The following is a 6,686-nucleotide window of genomic DNA, read 5'->3' as shown; positions in this document are numbered from 1 at the left end:
ACGAGATCTTTTCTGTCTCTAAACCGCTGCCGGGTCGTCCCTTTATATAGGGAGGCGGACGCCCAGCAGCTCTCAGAGTCCCGGCCGGCTCATAAGAGTGTCCGGCTCGGACTCTCAACTATTCTTGCCTTACACTACAAGTTCTACCATAATGATGATTGTAACTACGGGCCTTAAGCCATATCCGGGTCTTAAGCCCATCTTTGGCCCACCGTCTTCTAGCTTGGCGCCGGGCTTCTGGCGATGACCATTATGAGTAACCCGGCCCCTCCTGGCGGGTGACTCTAAGGTCTATATCCTCAACATTAGGCCCCAGATTGATTTGAGCCGGCTCATGTCAATCTTCAATTCTTTCGACAGAAAATTCTCCGGCTTACAATTGTATGAAGGCCATAACCCGGCGTGACGTCATCCTCTGGACTCCGGGTAATCCGCCGTGACGTCATCTTCCATTAAGTCCATTTTTTACTCCACCAGATCCGCAACGGATCTTATCTTTACTGCCGTCCCGAAAATCGAGGCGCCTCTCGGGCGAGATAACCGCGCCGTGGCCTCCTCGTTTCTCGCGCCCACTTATGAGCTCGCCCTTATAAATAGTCCGGCCCGACGGGCCTTCAGCCACCCGTCTTCCTCCTCGCGCCACTGTTCTTCCGCTCGAGCTCTGTCGCCGCCGCCGCCGCGGGTCTTCTCGTCCTCACCGACTCCGGCCGCTGCATCAACCTGTTGTGTCCAGAGAACGGCAGCGACCTCCGCGACTCTCCAGCCCCTGTAAGTTCTTGCAGCCCCGTAGAACAGATCCGCCATTCTTCGTGGCCTTCGGTAGATTTGATTTTACTGCCTCTTCTTGATCTTAGGATAGTATAGAACCCATGCGGCGGCTGTTTAGTACTTATTTCAAATGCAAGTAGACCTCTTTTTACTGCATAAAGGACTCGTTCGAGCCCAAGAACTTCCCCTGCGTCTGTTTTTAGGTCTAGGAACTTTCCTTTTGACCGACCATTTTGATCCAAATTATTTACCGCAATGTGTGAAACCTGTACTTAGTAAAAAACTGCACTCGTTGAGTCATGGCGGTTTACATTTCCGGTTTAAAGAAATCACGCGCCGTAGAACCTTCCGGCTCAAAGGAAACCACGCGCCGTAAAAATTTCCGGCTCACTTACAACAAGGCTGTAGACGATTTGAATTACTCTCAAGCACACCAGCGGCTTAGATAACCCGATGCACTTAGACATATATCATTAGTCCCCTCCATAAGCCGCCACTTTAACATTGAACTGTAAATTTCCTCCGGCTTATAATTAAACCGGACGTTTCCTTTTATCATAGGCTGCCGACTTTCACCATGCCTCCCAAAGCTCCTAAAGCATCCATCACTTGCAATTGGATGAGGTCCAATGTCACCGACGAGACTTTAGCGGATTTTGTCAAGTCAGGTTACCTGCCTAAGAAGGACGTCATGTCCTACCGTGCCCCTAACCCGTCAGAGGAGAGACCACAGCCAAAGGACGGGGAGGTAGTGATTTTTGCGGATCACATGAGCCGGGGCTTCGCACCGCCCGGCTCAAAGTTCTTCAGGGATGTACTGAATTTCTTTGACCTGCGGCCACAAGATATAGGACCCAACTCGGTGTCCAACATATGCAATTTCCAAGTGTTCTGCGAGGTTTATCTTGGAGAAGAGCCCAGCCTGCTACTCTTCAGAGAGCTCTTCTACCTGAACCGCCAGAACGAGTGCGCCAACGGGCCAAGTTTGGAACTTGGCGGAATCTCCATTCAGCGACGGAGAGACTGCCTTTTCCCTTACGCCGAGCCGCCGAGTCACCCAAAGGACTGGAACCAGACGTGGTTCTATTGCCAAGACACGTCGCCGGCTGACGAGAGCCCGCTGCCCGGCTTTCGCCCTTCACGTCTGGAGCCGACTCACCCTCTGTCTGACAAGTTAACTCAGGCGGAGCGCCAACCTCTGCTCCCCACCATCAACAAGATCAAGGCTCTCCTGGGCAATGGTCTCAACGGAATTGATCTGGTCCGGGTCTGGATCTCGTGGCGGGTGATCCCCCTGAGCCGCCGCCCCGGCTTAATGTGTGAGTACACAGGCCGGAAAGATGACCCCCTGCGACACAGCCGCAACGATCTTCCTGAAGACGTTGCTGAAGACATGACCAAGGCTCTCTTGAACGAGAGCTTGGCAGACTGCGGGAGGACCGGGTTAGCCCCCTTCTGCAAGACCAATCCAGCCCCAGCAGTAAGCCGCTGATCTGAACATCTTATCTTCTTCTGTAGATAACTTTCATCTGAATCTTTAAGAAATCATCATTGTATTTTTCAGGCTGATGACAAATTCTGGAAGGTCAAATATGACCATGAGGCGGCCAAGAAGGCCAGGAAGGCGAAGAAAGCCGCCAAGAGAGCCGCTCCCCGTAAGAAGGGAAGTAGGCCTACTGCTTCAGAGCTGATGCAACTAAGCGACAGCTCCGAGTCAGAGGTAACCCCTGAACCTGTAAGCTCTTGTTATGTTTATTGTTTATTTCTGTCCGCCTTATCAATACTGTTCATCAACAGGATGACACCGGAGCAAGTAACCCGGTGGTTGAAGAGGTAATGTCACTTTCCTCCGACTCGGAGCCCTTGCCAAGGCTGAAAGTCCGAAGGGTAACCCGGAAAGTAAGATTTTCACATCCTTTAGCTTATCAAGATCCTCAATTTCTTTTGAAGCGACAGACTCATGAGAGCCGGCGGCACACCCGGACCAACAAGGACGCTGACCTCTCTTCCGGCTTACCTGACGCGTCGAGGAAACGCCGGACCGAGGTGATCTCAAACTTGTACCCTTTTCATCCTTTGGCGGGTGTTATACGTCAACCGCTCAACTCTTCTGACTCAAATTATCAGGAAACTTCCCCCTCTTCTGGCGACTCTATGCAGTCGAACCTGCCGGCTTTCAAGACCGTGCCCGGGTAATGATGATCATCTCATGTTGTACTTGTCTTTACTTACACTTTTGTGCCTAACCTTTTTGTCTTTTCAGTGCCCAGGCAAAACTCAGCAAAAGGGCGAAGAAGAACAAGCCGGTCGAAGAGCCGGACTTGCCTGAACCGGAGGTAGCCGCTCAAGAACCGCCAGCTGCCTCTGCTCCTGAAGCCACTGCTCCAACCGACAAGCCAATAGCAGAAGCTTCTGCTAACCCGGAGGCCTCCAGCTCGGCTCAACCAGCAGATGACCCGGACGTGGTAATCACCCGGACGGAATTTGTTGAGCCGGGGAGACCTACTGCGCTGGCCAAGTGCTCCGCCAAGGGGGAGTTTCTACAGCCCCGCCGGGTTAATCTGGACCTCACCGACTACGCCAGCCTGAACATCGGAGAGATCGTCTCCGGCTTCGTCAGCCAAGTGCACAAGAGCCGGGATGCAGAGATCAGCATGGTGAACCAGATTCAGCAGAAGTCTGAGGTACCACTCTTCTTTCTTCTTGCTTACTGTATAGTTATCTTGTTATTCTTACCATGCTCTAGCCCCCAAGTCTACGACTTATGATAGAATATGTTGTAGACTTAAGTTCCGGCTTACTCACTTGAACCGGCAATTTGTAGATAGAAACGTTCAATATGCATTAGCCCCCAAGTGCCAAGTGTCTTTGCTTGGAAAGTGCTTGGGACTTTGAAAATTGCATAATAACTGTTCATCCTATAACCCGGAAATTATGCAGGATGCTTGCAAGAACCTTGAAGCTGACATCTCCGATCTGAAGACCCGCCTAAAGACGCAAGAAACTGAGACCCGGAAGGCCAATGCCAAATTTGTGTCCAGTATTGCTGCGCAAGAAAAGCTGAAGACGGACTTTGACGCTGAACGGAGAACCTGGGCCGAAGAGAAGGCTACTCTGGTGAACCGGGTCGAACAGGCGGAGAAGGCTCTGTCAGAGAAGACCGCCGAACTCTCCGGCTTAAAGCGCCAAGTGTCCCAGATGGTTGCCGCAATCTTCGGTAAGTCATTTCACCGGCTTTCATCAAGTTTATAATCTTTATATCTCATAACTCATCCTTGTCGGCGGCTTATCTTATTCTGTTAAACAGGTCCCAGAAGCGCCAACCTCAACCAAAGTGTGGTAACCAAGTTGAAAGCCGTGTACACCCTGGTGGAGCAACTCTACACCGGGTCACAGCGTGCTTTGGCTGTGGTGGCCCTATCCAATGAGGTGCCGACTCACCTGGCGGAAGTTCTTCGCCGGCTCGCCGTTCTTCCGCAACGTATCCAAGAGCTGCGACGGGCCTCTGCAAGAGCCGGAGCCATAGCTGCTCTAAGCCGGGCCAAGGCGTTCCTTCCAGAACTAGACCCGGCGGACATCGCTCTGGGCTACCCCAGTTTGAAGGAAGACGGCACCGCCTTCAACCAAAAGGACTTCGCAGCCTGCGTGAAGATCGTACGCCCGGTGGCCACTCTGATTGGCAATGATACAGATCTGACTAAGTACCAGCCGGGTTACGATGCAGAGAATCAGAGGATCCCCACTCCGCGCTATGAAGCCCTCGGCTTAGTCCGGCCGACTCGTAAGCACACTTTTGCCCCGGAGATTGGACCCGGCCGGGTTAATTGACGAGGAAGCACAATTTGAAGCTCTGAGCAGCATTGACTGGAAGTTGTCAACTTTCCAGGTCTTGGGAACAGCCGGAGGAGGAGGAGAGGATGAGCCGGAGACTTCAAACCCAGCAAGCGTCGTAACTCTGTAGACGGTTTATGGGAAACAATGCTTCACCCTTTTAGACTCAATGAGTCTTGTATACAATAGGATCCAACACTTTAACTGTTGCCGTGGCCATCGTGCACGTGTTGAATGCTGGAATTCTTATGAAAGTTGCTTCCTTATATGTCCCGGGGTTACAGTTGATCAGTCATGTTCCTTAAGCTTAAATAATTGTCTTTAACTATCCAGCCTGCAAGCCTGATATACTCGTAATAACACACTTACCGGCCTGCAAGCACACTGCCGGCTTATATAACCCGGGTAATAAGGTTGGTACCTCAATTCCGGTTTACCAGTCTTAAGAACGCCGATTGTATTCGACTAGTACTGTAAATCAAAGTTTAAGCCGGCAAAGTGAGACCCGCCGTGCATACTTGAACTAATCAGAAGAACTTGCTATAAATCAGAAAAACTTAGAGGCTTCCGGTTCGAATACGACCAGAGACCCGTCCCAAAGGGGTTATGCTAAGATTCGAATACGATCATATAGCCCCCAGTGGGTGTGGCGATGCCAATCAAGAGGGTACCGACAGCTATGTTCTCTTTGGTTCGAATACGACCCATGTTTGAACAGGAAGCCCCCAAATGACTTAAGAATTGTTTAACGACGCTGATTCGAATACGATCCACGTCGGTTCCCAAAGGGGTTTAAACTATGATTCAAATATGATCAAAGAAAACTCCCTAATGAGCTCGGCACTTTGCCAATCAAATGGGTATCGACAGCTATGTTCTCTTTGGTTCGAATACGACCTATGTTTGAACAGGAAGCCCCCAAGTGACTATATTGTGTACGGCTAGATTCGAATACGATCATAAGCCGGATCCTCCTTCAAGTTATCATATGATCTTGTAATGAAAACAACACATTTATCTTTGGAGGAGAAAAAAGGACAGAGGTCCTGCTTTATTGCTTATCATAATATATACATGGCTTAGGGAAATATGTACATTATGAGAGCCGGTGGCTCAAGTGTAATAAGGCCGAAGCTGAGCTATGTTCCACGGCCGACGGGTCTCTTCCTCCGACTTACGTGAATCTTTGTGCTCCCGAATGTCAATGAGGTAATATGACCCGTTGTGCAAATTCTTGCTGACCACAAAGGGCCCTTCCCAAGGCGGGGATAGCTTGTGCGCATCTGTTTGATCTTGGATGAGCCGGAGCACCAGATCGCCTTCCTGGAAGACCCGGGATTTAACCCGGCGACTATGATAACGGCGCAGGTCCTGTTGGTAAATCGCTGAGCGAGCTGCTGCCACATCACGCTGTTCGTCCAACAAGTCAAGAGCATCTTGGCGCGCCTGTTCATTATCCACCTCAACATAAGCCGCCACTCGAGGCGAGTCATGACGGATGTCACTGGGGAGGACTGCTTCCGCTCCATAAACCATGAAGAAAGGCGTGAAACCTGTAGACCTGTTAGGAGTAGTGTTGATGCTCCACAACACGGAGGGTAACTCCTCCACCCAACAACCCGGCGTCCGTTGTAAAGGGACCAAAAGCCGGGGTTTGATGCCTTTCAGAATCTCCTGATTAGCCCTCTCAGCTTGACCATTGGATTGAGGGTGAGCCACTGATGAAACATCAAGTCTAATATGCTCTCGTTGACAAAACTCCTCCATGGCGCCTTTGGATAAATTGGTACCATTGTCAGTTATAATGCTGTGTGGAAAGCCAAAGCGAAAGATCACCCTTTTCATAAACTGAACGGCCGTGGCTGCATCACACTTGCTAACTGGCTCTGCTTCAACCCACTTGGTAAACTTGTCAACTGCCACCAAGAGGTGGGTCTTCTTATCCTTGGACCTTTTAAAAGGCCCAACCATATCAAGCCCCCAGACCGCAAAGGGCCAAGTAATTGGGATCATCCTCAGCTCTTGAGCCGGCACATGAGCCCGTCGCGAGAACCTTTGGCAACCATCACATTTACTGACCAAGTCCT

Source organism: Triticum aestivum, chromosome 7D (assembly GCF_018294505.1).
Source record: "Triticum aestivum cultivar Chinese Spring chromosome 7D, IWGSC CS RefSeq v2.1, whole genome shotgun sequence".
In the NCBI taxonomy this organism is placed as follows: domain Eukaryota; kingdom Viridiplantae; phylum Streptophyta; class Magnoliopsida; order Poales; family Poaceae; genus Triticum; species Triticum aestivum.
The sequence above is the reverse complement of the archived record's forward strand: the minus strand, read 5'-3'. Positions refer to the sequence as shown.